The 12097-nt window shown below is 40.8% G+C and overlaps 1 protein-coding gene across 6 annotated transcripts in view; it reads left to right on the forward strand.

Annotated features, from left to right (window-relative positions):
- The first annotated feature begins 214 nt into the window (after window positions 1-214).
- CDKL5 (cyclin dependent kinase like 5) overlaps window positions 215-12097 on the forward strand; it is a 199371-nt gene continuing 187488 nt past the window's right edge. For 2 of the 6 annotated variants that reach the window (XM_038377939.2, XM_038378021.2), the window contains exon 1: window positions 215-313. The gene's annotated coding sequence lies outside the window, so the exon portion shown is untranslated. The remainder of the gene's footprint in view (window positions 314-12097) is intronic. The other 4 variants (XM_038377958.2, XM_038377968.2, XM_038377994.2 and 1 more) reach the window with 3 other exon arrangements.

Below are 12097 nucleotides of genomic sequence, written 5' to 3' on the forward strand. Positions count from 1 at the left end.
GGCTCTGGTTGCTCGGGAACTGCAGAGTCAACCGAGCGTGTCCACGCGGTGGGCGGGGTCGAGGTAGGAGAGCGGACGGAGGGGGGGGGTGGGGCCCCCAGCCCCGCCCGTGCGGAGGGAGAGCCAGCTCGTATTGGCCGCGTGGTGGGGGGCGTGGCTGCCTGCCCGCGGGCTCCCTCTCTCCCATTGGTGGGGGCCGGTGTCAATGCAGTCCGCGTGGGCGGGGCGAGGCGGGCAGCGGGCTAGGCTGAGAGCGGAGCGGACAGGGTGGTGCGCGCTGGCGGAGCCGCAGCCTAGCAGCCGCCAGAGCCGGGTGAGTGCCGGGGCCGCGCGGCGAGGGGAAGCCCCGGCCCCGCCTGTCACCTGTCCGGTAACGGCGGGGCCGCGGCTGGGCTCCCCCGCCCCGGGCAGTGAGCGGCCCCTGCGCTGCGGGGCCGGCTGGGGCTGGTTTCCCCGCGGCGCCGGGGCGAGGGTGCGTCGGGCTCCCGGTTGCTGCTGAGGCGATTGGGGCCGAGGGCAACTGGGGGGGGCGGTGGTCGCAGGGATTCATGGCTCGTCCCTGCCGCCCGGGCTTCCCTGGTTGGGACGGGTCGGTGCTGGCGGCTGCCTCGGAAACCCTCCGCGCCGTCCCCCGGGGTGGGTTTGTGGCTTCCCCCGGCTAGGGAAATGGGCCACTTGCTCCTAGGCAGGGAGCGATGCGGGCGGAGAAGTGGCGCGGGGAGCATCGGGGCGCTTCAGGCGCAGCCCACCGGCGGGGCGGGGGGGGGGGGAGACCCTTCCCCAGTGTCGCCTGCGGGGAAGGGGAGAGGCGCTGGGATCCCCATCGCGGTGGGGCTGTCCCTTGCCTTTGCGCCAAGCCTCCATCTTTCATATCAGCCTCTGGCTAGTGGATGTGCAACTAAATATGGATTTCCTTGGCCCCCACCGCGGTCCTGGACAGCTGCAAGGGAGAGGGATGTTCTGAGTGGGACGCTGATGGCTCACGCTTCCAACCCGCCCTTCAGAGCCCGTTGAAGGCTGGAAGGGAGGGGGTTGCGCTACCTTTTTAATTCCTGGTTTCTGGCTTCTGTGTGGAAGATGTGTGGGTGGTGGTGCTGCTGCTTAACTACTTCTCCAGCCTCTGGTTTTGGATCCTTCTCTTGTCTGCATAGCTTCATTGCCTACCGTTGATGCGGCAGGTAGCTTTCCCAAGCAGTAGCAGGAAACTGCTGTCGTGAAACTGACAACAGTCAGTGAATTTCTTCCAGCTACTGCTTGGGGAAAGCTATGAGCAACATCAGGAGTTAGGTTTCAGAGTAGCCGCTGTGTTAGTCTGTATCCGCAAAAAGAAAAGGAGGACTTGTGGCACCTTAGAGACTAACAAACTTATTTGAGCATAAGCTTTCGTGAGCTACAGTTCACTTCATGGGATGCATTTGGTGGAAAAAACAGAGGGGAGATTTCAGAGTAGCAGCCGTGTTAGTCTGTATTCGCAAAAAGAAAAGGAGTACTTGTGGCACCTTAGAGACTAACAAATTTATTAGAGCATAAGCTTTCGTGAGCTACAGCTCACTTCATCGGATGCATTTTGAGGGGAGATTGATATACACACACCAATCAGGAGTTAGGGTTCTCTGTAGATTCGGAAAGACAATGGTCTACGTTCACATTTGGAAGATTAAGTTTCACATCCATAAGGGATAGAAATTAATCTTTTTTTTTTTTTAAGTGAAAACTTTGTTGCTCCATAGATCAGATTGTGAGTGAATACAGTACAATATAGAATAGTATTTGGAGAAAAAAATCAATGTTTACTCTGTACTGGCAAGTGAAAGCTTTCCATGGAGACTGAGAGGCCTAAGCCATCAGGTTATGCAGTAATAAAGGGCAACACTTTCAAATAAATTGTTTCTGTTTTGTGTTTGTACAGCACCTTGCACTGTGGAGTCCTTGTTCATGAATTGGGTTCCTAGGTCCTAGGATAATACAAATAATGGCCTTTTATAAAAATTAAAAAATGAAGATGTGCTGAGCGCCTGAAGCTCATGCTGAAAGTGAATGACTGTGTTCTATCGTACCCATTGTAGTAATGGTCTCTTGATTTTTGTGTAGCCCCAGTCTGTAAATCCTGCTTCTCCTTATTGATTGTGTGAAACATTGCAATTTATTTTTTTCTCCATAATTAAACATAATATGATTGAATTTACATTCCATAGTGCATTTTGGATTTGCCTAAAAACAAAATAAACAGCTATCTTTTTTTTAAAGTTTCAGTATATATATTACCTGAATACCAAAGCAGTCTAATTTTCAACTTTAATGTCTGTTACAGTGGTGCTTTGTGCTTCCATTCAAAGCAAGTACATTTTATAAAAAACTTACATTTATTCTGCTGTTATAATTTAGCCCTTTTATGGCTTAAAATAATTTCTGATTTTTAATCAGAGAAACTATTAAAAAGAGAGGGGGAAGGGAAGGTGGTAGCCTCGTGAGTTTCCAAAATCAATAGTCGGATTGCATGTTAAAGTGATGTTGAAGGTCAAGTTAAACTGATGAAAATAGGAGAATTTTAAAGATGGGATGGAAGACTTTATATGGAATCTGTTTTTGTTTAAAATTCTCTAGGAAAATATTTTAGGGTATAGTAGCTTAAATCTCCCCACTTTATTTTCCATTGAATGCATCTGATGAAGTGAGCTGTAGCTCACGAAAGCTTATGCTCAAATAAATTTGTTAGTCTCTAAGGTGCCACAAGTACTCCTTTTTAGTATTTACATAATAAGATATAAAAAGAAAAGTATGTACTGTGATGCTGTATAATCCTAACAGTAAGTCATCAAGGAGTATTCATTTCCGTAAATCTTGATGGTTGGCAAAGTCACTACTACTGCATTTGTTTACTACATTGACTATACAACTTACTGAACATGCACTGCTTCATGAGAGAGCTTTACAGATTTTTGAGCTAGCATGTCAGATTCTACCACTGGAGCAATGGTGTATTTATCTGTAGCACTCGTGTGGTATGACAGTAGCAGTGGCTATTTCTGTTAATGCATGGAGTAGAGTGGGTGCGAGGAGAATCAAAGCTTCAAGTACAAAGTAAAATTAAAAAAAAATTCCCCTCTACAAAAGAGTCTAGTCAGAAAAAGAACAGTTCAACTCTGTTTAAAAAAAATTTAGTTGAGATGCTGTCTACATAGGGATACCTTTGAAAATGGTTCAGATACTTCAGTGTCAGTGCTTCTCTCTGAAGCATGTTACACACTGCTCTCAGACTTCAGTATCTATCAGTTTTTCTTGGTGGAATTGAAGTTGGTCCTAAAACACTATGACATGGGTTCTGACTATCCCAGAGACCACTTTTTTCTCATCCTTTGCCATGTTAGTTGGGATTATCTGTGAAACTTTTCTGAACAGTTACTGTATTGAATACTGGAGATCTAGAAGCAGAGCATTCTTAATGAAGGACTGTCATCTCTGGAAATTCATTTACTCAATGGGCCAAAAAGCACCGCCCCCCAAATTTTTTTTATATTAGCTATACAAGTTTCCCAGGGTTTTTTTGTGTCCCCCCCCCAAAAAAAAGTTAAGAAATAAAAGGACACCTTGGGAGAAGTTTGTGATGGGAAGATAGGTCAGCTCATCCTCTCATTTCACCATTTAAAAATAACCATGTCTTTCATTTCTAATAACCCCTTCCATCTGAGGATTTCAAGGTGCTTTATGAGCAAGCAGAGAATCATGGAAATATATGGCTGGAAGGGACCTCAAGAGGTCATCTAGTCCAGCCCCATGCTCCTGAGGCAAGATCAAGTTTATCTAGACAATTCCTGACAGGCATTTTTCTAACTTGTTCTTCAAAACCTCCAGTGATGGGTATTCCACAACTTCCCTTGGATGCCTATTCCAGTGTTTAACTATCCTTATAGTTAGAAAGTTTTTCCTAATATGTAACCTAAATCTCCCTGGCTGTGGTTTAAGCAGATTACTACTTGTCTTGCCTTCAGTGGACATGGAGAAAAAATTGATCACAGTCCTCTTTATAACATCCCTTATCCTCTCTGAAGATTATTATTAGGTCCTTCCTCAGCTTTTTTCAAACTAAACTTGTCCAATTTTTAATCCTGTTCTCACAGGTCAGTTTTTTAAAAACCTTTTATCATTTTTGTTGCTTTCCCGTGGACTTTCCAATTTGTACACATATTTCTGAAAGTGTGGCTCCCAGAACTGGACACAGTACTCCAGCTAAGGCCTCTCACTTGCTAAACAGAGCCAGACAATTTCCTCCAATGTCTTGCATATGACATTCCTATTAATACATCCCAGAAGGCTAGCCTGTTTCTCAATTGAATCAGTTTATTGACTCATATTCAATTTGTGATCCACTATAACTGCTGGCTACTTTTCAGTAGTATTACTGCCTAGCCAGTTATTCTCCATTTTGTATTTGTGCATTTGGTTTTTCCTTCCTAAGTATAGTACTTTTCATTTATCTTTATTAAATTTATCTCATTGATTTCAGACAAATTCTCCCATTTTCCAAGGTCATTTTGAATTCTAATCCTGTCCTCTAAAGTGGTAGAAATCCTTCTGAGTTTGATATCAAATGCATATTTTATAAGCATATTCTCCACTCCATTATCCAAGTTTTTAATGAAAATATTGAATAGTACCATACAAGGATACATCACTCCCAGTTTGACAGTGAACTATTAAGAACTACTATTTGAGTATGCTCTTTCCACCACTTTTGTACTCACTGTGACAGAAATGGCCATGCTGCAATATCCTGGATCAACTTTACTGAAATAAATTTAAGTATCTTTGCAGTCCATTGTATTAAAAATGCGAAGTTTATGCATTATTGTGGGGTCTTATGTAACTTTTCTGGGGAGGTGACATGGCCAATGTAAACCTGGGGAAGTGCTATGAACTTTAAAGGACTATTTTAAATAATGTACCAGAAAAAGTTAAGTGGAGTTCCTAGGAAATACATGGGTGTGTGTGTGTGGGGGGGGGGGGAATGCAAATTACCTCCTTCGGTTATGCAAAGACCCAACCTTTGAATTTTACCCTGAGGAGGGGACCATTGGCTGATTACCTATTCATGTATCTACAGATCAAAGACCCAAACTCTATAAAGGAGTGATGCTCAGATTCTTATAAAAAGAAAAGGAGTACTTAATACTGACTAACACGGCTGCTACTCTGAAACCTGTCAGATTCTTATGTGTCCTTGTTCTTTGGTAACAGCTGTTATCGTGGGAAAAAAACTGCTCTTGATGGGGTTTAAAGGATAGATCACTTGCCAGCGCTCTTGTTGGAGTTGGGGGGGGTGATCACTTGTATGCCTAGTTGCATGGGTGTAGGTTCTTGTATTGTTTTTAATATGGTTTCACTGTAATATTTTCACCTTAAGAATGAATATGCTTGATTATGAAAAGCTGTGCGATAAGTCATACTTTGGGCAATAATGCTGTTTTAAAGCCTTTGTGGAAAAGGCAAAACAGGCCTGTTGAGGCAGTCTGACTTGCTGGGGAATTCACAGTGTATGCTGGGAACTGTGCAGCCTGGAAAAACCCAGGTAAGATGGAAGGGAGTTGAGGCTCTCTACCCAAGACAGGTGATGCCTGAGGGATCCTGGAGTCTAGAGTGAATGCCTTCAATTGGACCACAGAGGGGTAGTAGAGGTGCTGTTGCCCTGAACTGTGATACCCATGTTACAGTAATTTCATCAAGATCACATTTCCCTAATTTTCTTAAGAAAAGGTCATGTGGGATTGCCAGAAGCCTTACTAAAATTAAGATACATGACATCTATAACTTCTCTCGTATCCAGTAGGCCAGTAATCCTTTCAAAGAAGGAAATCAGGTTGGTTTGGTATGAATTGTTCTGGACAAATCTATGTTGGCTATTACTTGTAACCCTTTGCTTGCAAATGGATTGTTTAAACATGAGCTAAGCCTTGCAATACCACCGTGAGGTAGGTGTTATCTGGATTTTACATATCGGGAAACCAAGGTACAAAGAAGGTAGGTGACTTGCACAGACATGCAGGAAGTATGTGGAAGTAATGGGAATAGTCCATATTTGTGACTTCATGTCCTATATTCTAACTGTAATACCACCTTTTCTGTCTGCCAAATCTTGCTGTCTTTATTACAGCAGTTTATATGGCTTAATCTCTTTCCACCTAGATTTTTCAGCACATGAGAAACATGGTAATATTTTCCTTTTAAAAAGTGCTAAGAATCAATTTCATGTTAATTAAAACATAACACAGTAAAAATGATGAGAACTATAGATCTAAAATCCTCTACCTACAGAGCCTATTCAGTTTGTTTAATATTTCAACTATTATATTGACAAATCTAACTTCTTAGAGATGACAATCCGTTACCATAATAAGCTTTTAGACACAAACCATCCTTATGCAAAAGTTCATAATACAATATAATTTTCCTTCACTAAAATTGTTTTAAGTATTTTTTAAATGAAGAATATATTTGCATGAAAACGATTAAATATTTTGATAAACTGAACACTGAGAGAATGGAAAATAGAAATTTTAAAATAAAAATCTACCCCCAACAGAATTTTATCTTAATACCTTAGAAATGTTCTACCTATACTTTGTCTTCTAGGCTACACAGTCCATAACGTATACATGATTTTTCAAGGGATAAAGTAGCTGCTTTTGGACTTCAATACTATTATATTTGCATTCACGAAACACATTTCAGACCAAAAATAAAAATCTGAATATGAGGGCTGTGAAATTACAACAAAAGGGTATTGCTTTATTTGTACCAAGATCTATACACATACATTACCTCATAATTATGAGACTTAATTTAAACCTTTCTTTTGTCCACAAAAAAAAGGAGCAACAATATCCTTAGAGTTTAGTTATAAACTTCTTTATATACATGGGTCCCATTAACATTTTTGTATGTAATATTGGAGTGTTTTAGGTCTCTCTAAAAAGGCAAAAATGCAAATGTTTTGTAGGCAGTGTGGGACATTCCTATGACCAGTTTAGTCCTGTGTAGGGAGTGTTTGTTTTTCCACCTTAGCTTCAAATCTCTAGTGTGACTCTGAATTTGTGCTATTCAGTTGGAATTACCCCTTGATGTTTCAAATTAACTCTTTAGTCAATGGTACTTTGAAAGCTGAAATAAATGACTTATTTTGACACTATATGGCATGTAGTTGTAGCTATGTCGGTCTCCAGATATTAGAGAGTCAAGGTGAATGACATCTTTTATTGGACAAAATCTCTGATGAGAGAGACGAACTTTCGAGCTTACCCAGAGCTCTTCTGGAAACTCCCAGACCCGAAGATGAGCTCGGAAGCTTGTGTCTCTCACCAACAGAAATTTTGTATAATAAAATATATTACCTCGCCCATCTTGTCTCTCTTACTCTAACACTGACATGAATGTATTTTGGGGGGGAGGAAAAAATCTCTTTGATATTGGTGGCACACGGATAAAATTTGCTGGCACTATGTGAAAGTGATGAATAAATCTTAAGAAGAAATGTGAGTAATTTTTTAATATGCCAGCTAGAGAGAGCTCCTGTATTTTGGTGAATAGTAGTACTGTCTCCCTTATTTTGTTTTTCTTAATCTTACAGATGACTATAGAAATACAGATGTTAATGTTAACACACTGCTTCATTCATTAGTGAAGTGAAGGGGGAATGTGACTGTCTGATTACATAGAACCAGATATTCATGAACCTTTTTCTGCATGAAACGATTTGAAACACAAAAAAATAAGTTTGGACCATAAGTGCTAAGTAAAGCTGGCTTCTTTTTTCACCGAAAACAACCAATATTTAAAAGCAGTTATCTATTTGCTGAGCTTTTACAGATATTAGAAGTTGAAGAAATGATTATCATTTGGTGTATTTACAAAATAACTTTTTTTTTTAAAGCTCAGAAATTTGCTTTGGTTGATCTCCTCAAATATAATTGGTTCACAAATAACCATGTCATTTGTACTTTAATTCAAAATATCACTTCATTTTCCTGGCTCTTGCAAAATGATTAACATCTTAAAGTGCACTGTGTAATCCAAAACAACTTCTATGGTGGTCTAAAATGCAATGACTTGCAAATCTTCCAAGTATATTATGTATTTAAATTGAATTTAGCATTTGTGAAATAAATAGTTTCTCAGGCATGGGGATTGATGTCCTACATATCTACAGAATACATAAACACAATGTTTACTTCAGTTCACTGCCTCGGCAGTGAATCTCAACCAGCCACGACCTTGAAAGATTTATTCGCTCTACCAGTTCCTTATTTGCCTGTAATATGCTAATTGTGGTGGTGGTTTACATATGAAATAGATATGTCATGTAGGAATTGGACTTAGCCAACAGCCTGGCTAAACCGTGTCAAATGGTACGTTTTTTATTACTATTGGCTAGGGTGACCAGATAGCAACTGTGGAAAAAATAAGACGGGGGTGGGAGGTAAGAAGTCTATATATAAGCAAAAGTCCCAAAAAACAGGACATCTGGTCACCCTACTATTGGCCTGCTGTTAAGTCAGTGACCAGGACCTTGAAGTCAGTTTCCATATCCTATTATCAATCCCCTAAACCATCAAACTTTCCTTTCAAAGGCAGCTTTAAGGTATAAAGATGGCTATCTGTATCATTTTACTAAAATCTTGTTTTAAAATGAAAGATCTCTTAAGTTCTGTATTGTTAAGGTTAGAGGTCAAGAGATGATGGATTTTTTTTTTTTTTTGGTCGTTACATATGTGCAGGCTTAGATCCATTGACTTCAGTGAAATTACATGTATGGGTATGGGTTTCAGGATCTGCTCAAATAACTGTAGAGTTTGTCTTTAGAAGGCAAACTTATAAGTACAGTTTTGTTTTGTTTTGAACCTCTTCACACATCAGGATATTTCCTGTTACGGCGTTCTTCTTTCCATAACTCTAAAACCTTTGTCTTCACAAAACACTTTTATCTACTTAAAGTAGGTATTTACAGTATACAAACACCAGAGAACTTGCTGTAAAGGTAGCCTGTCATTGTAGCGTTAACAGTATAGCTACTGCAAAGGATTCTTATTAATCTTGCTGTAACTTACTCCTTATACTGGATCATATTAATCCCTGGTTTCTCAGAACAGTTGCCTGAAGACAGGTATGTGTTTCATACCATATAGCACCTTTATTGGTTTTGTGGTGGTTGTTTTTGTTTTGCCTACCTGAAGTAGTAACAATAGAAGAAAGTGAAAATCTTGGTTAGCCTTCCTTAAGGGGTCACCTTCAACCCAAAAATCACACTTCTGACTTTTTAAATTTAACTGTTTTAAGCAACAGTTGAGATTAGAGATGACATACAGGCAAAAAATTTCTTTTATATGTGGTTCTCTTTTTCACTTTGTACCTTTTGACAGTACTTTGTATAGTCAGTTTCCTCTTTCCTCTCTGTAATCTAATAAATGTCTATTCTGGCAAATAGCTATGAACCTGTGTAGTACTAAATTTATTGCATTACTCAGCTTTGTATCTGCATGTCGGTATCCCCTGTTGTGGGCCTTGCACATAGCAATAGGGGAGAGGGAGAGATTGCAGAGATATTGTGGAACCACAAAATTGGCAGGTGGGCCAGTAGCACCTGAAACTGTTTTTGTGGAGTGTTTTTTAATTGATTAGATTTTAGAGTGACTGTGGTGCTATAAATAAATGACTGGAATAAGATTTAGGAATCTGCAGAACTTTTAATTATACTAGAAATATTTTTAGAGAGTGAACACCTGAAAATGTCCTGTGCTAACTTGCTTATAGGTTGGTTTCATATATAATGCTTTAACTTTATTTTTTTAGGCTTGATATTTTCTTTAGGTGAAACAAGTTAAAAGTAAAGGAGTGGGCATACAATCCTAGCAATAACACTCAATATTGTATGTGATAAAACATAAACAGTAATCTTTTACTTGCTATGACTGCAGTAGATTTTGACTGGAGTGAGCATATATCTATACCAATGGTCCCCAAACTTTTTCTGTTGTACCCCCCCCCCACTTACCCGTAATGGAACCTAATCCTCCCCCCACCCACCCCCTGTCAGGAGCCGGAGCAGGAGCTGCGGCTGGGGACAAGAGCAGGGCTGCAGCTGGGGCCCAAGCTGGACTGGGGGTGGGGCTGGGGCCAGAGCAGATCGTGGGGCTGGATGGCACTTCCTCTCTGACCCCTGTTGAGGCTGGCGTAGGCCCTGTCATGCTCCCTCCCCACCCTAAACGTTCCTCTCTGCCCCCCAAGGGGGTCTGCCTGACGGTTTGGAGACCACTGATCTATATAATATGTATAGAATGAACTATATTAATTTTCTGGCTGCCAAGTCACAAAAACAACACGTACCATCTTATTTTTAATGGTTCCAGTCGAGGTGGGATTCTTACAAAGACAAGTTTCCCTGTACCACTTAGACTCTACTCTACTCTGATTCTACAACTAGACAAATTTAAATTAAACACACCACAAAAATTGTGAACCAGTTCATGTGTGCCTTTTGTTTAATTACTTTGATCGATAGCTGCCCCAGTGATAGTTTTTAAAAAAATCCCACTCATATATACTAGCTTTAGATGAAAAGACAGGCTTTTGCTGTAATCCTTAATTGAAGATCATTTTAAATTTACATGAAGTGAAAGTCTAATATGCAGTAGGCATGTAGAAGTTTGCTAAGTTATTGTAGCGGGGGTGCAATACTGCTACTCTTCTGCGCAGCTGGTGGCAGCAGCACTGCCTTTCGAGCTGGGCAGCTGGAGAGCTATGGCTATGTAGTTTAGGGTTCTAAGAACTGCCTTAGCAGTAATGATAAACTTGTGTGTGTGTGTGTGTGTGTGTGTGCTTTTAAACAACTCCAATATTAGTGATGTTATGGGATACACGTATTAGTAGTAGTAGTAGTAGGTTTCAGAGTAGCAGCCATGTTAGTCTGTGTTCGCAAAAAGAAAAGGAGTACTTGTGGCACCTTAGAGACGAACAAATTTATTTGAGCATAAGCTTTCGTGAGCTACAGCTCACTTCATCAGATGCATTCAGTGGAAAACACAGTGGGGAGATTCTCTCACACACACACACACACACACACACACACACACACACACACACACACACACACACACACAACATGAAACAATGGGTTTTATCATACACACTGTAAGGAGAGTCACTTAAGATGAGCCATCACCAGTGGGGGGGGGGGGGAAGGAGGAAAACCTTTCATGGTGACAAGCAAGGTGGGCCATTTCCAGCAGTTAACGAGAACATCTGAGGAACACTGGGGGGGGGGGAGGGAGAAATAACATGGGGAAGTCGTTTTACTTTGTGTAATGACTCATCCATTCCCAGTCTCTATTCAAGCCTAAATTAATTGTATCCACTTTGCAAATTAATTCCAATTCAGCAGACTCTCGCTGGAGTCTGTTTTTGAAGCTTTTTTGTTGAAGGATAGCCACTCTCAGGTCTGTAATCGAGTGACCGGAGAGATTGAAGTGTTCTCCAACTGGTTTTTGAATGTTATAATTCTTGACGTCTGATTTGTGTCCATTCATTCTTTTACGTAGAGACTGTCCAGTTTGACCAAAGTACATGGCAGAGGGGCATTGCTGGCACATGATAGCATATATCACATTGGTGGATGCAGTGTTCCTCAGATTTTCTCTAACTGCTGGAAATGGCCCGCCTTACTTGTCATCATGAAAGGTTTTCCTCCTCTTCCCCCCACCCCTCGCTGGTGATGGCTCATCTTAAGTAATCACTCTCCTTACAGTGTGTATGATAAAACCCATTGTTTCATGTTCTCTCTGTGTGTGTGTGTGTGTGTGTGTGTGTGTGTGTGTGTGTGTGTGTGTGTGTGTGTATATGTGTGTGTATATGTATGTATATAAATCTCCCCACTGAATTTTCCACCGAATGCATCCGATGAAGTGAGGAGTAGTAGTAGTAGTAATAATTAAAAAGAATATTCCAAGTCAGTCAATGAATCTTGATCGTGTTCTTCCTAATTAGACATCCTGTGGCTTCACCAGTTGGAAACTGTCATTATCACTTTTGTTTGTAGCATATTTTTTACAGA

This window comes from Dermochelys coriacea, chromosome 1, assembly GCF_009764565.3.
Source record: "Dermochelys coriacea isolate rDerCor1 chromosome 1, rDerCor1.pri.v4, whole genome shotgun sequence".
NCBI classification, from domain to species: Eukaryota; Metazoa; Chordata; order Testudines; family Dermochelyidae; genus Dermochelys; species Dermochelys coriacea.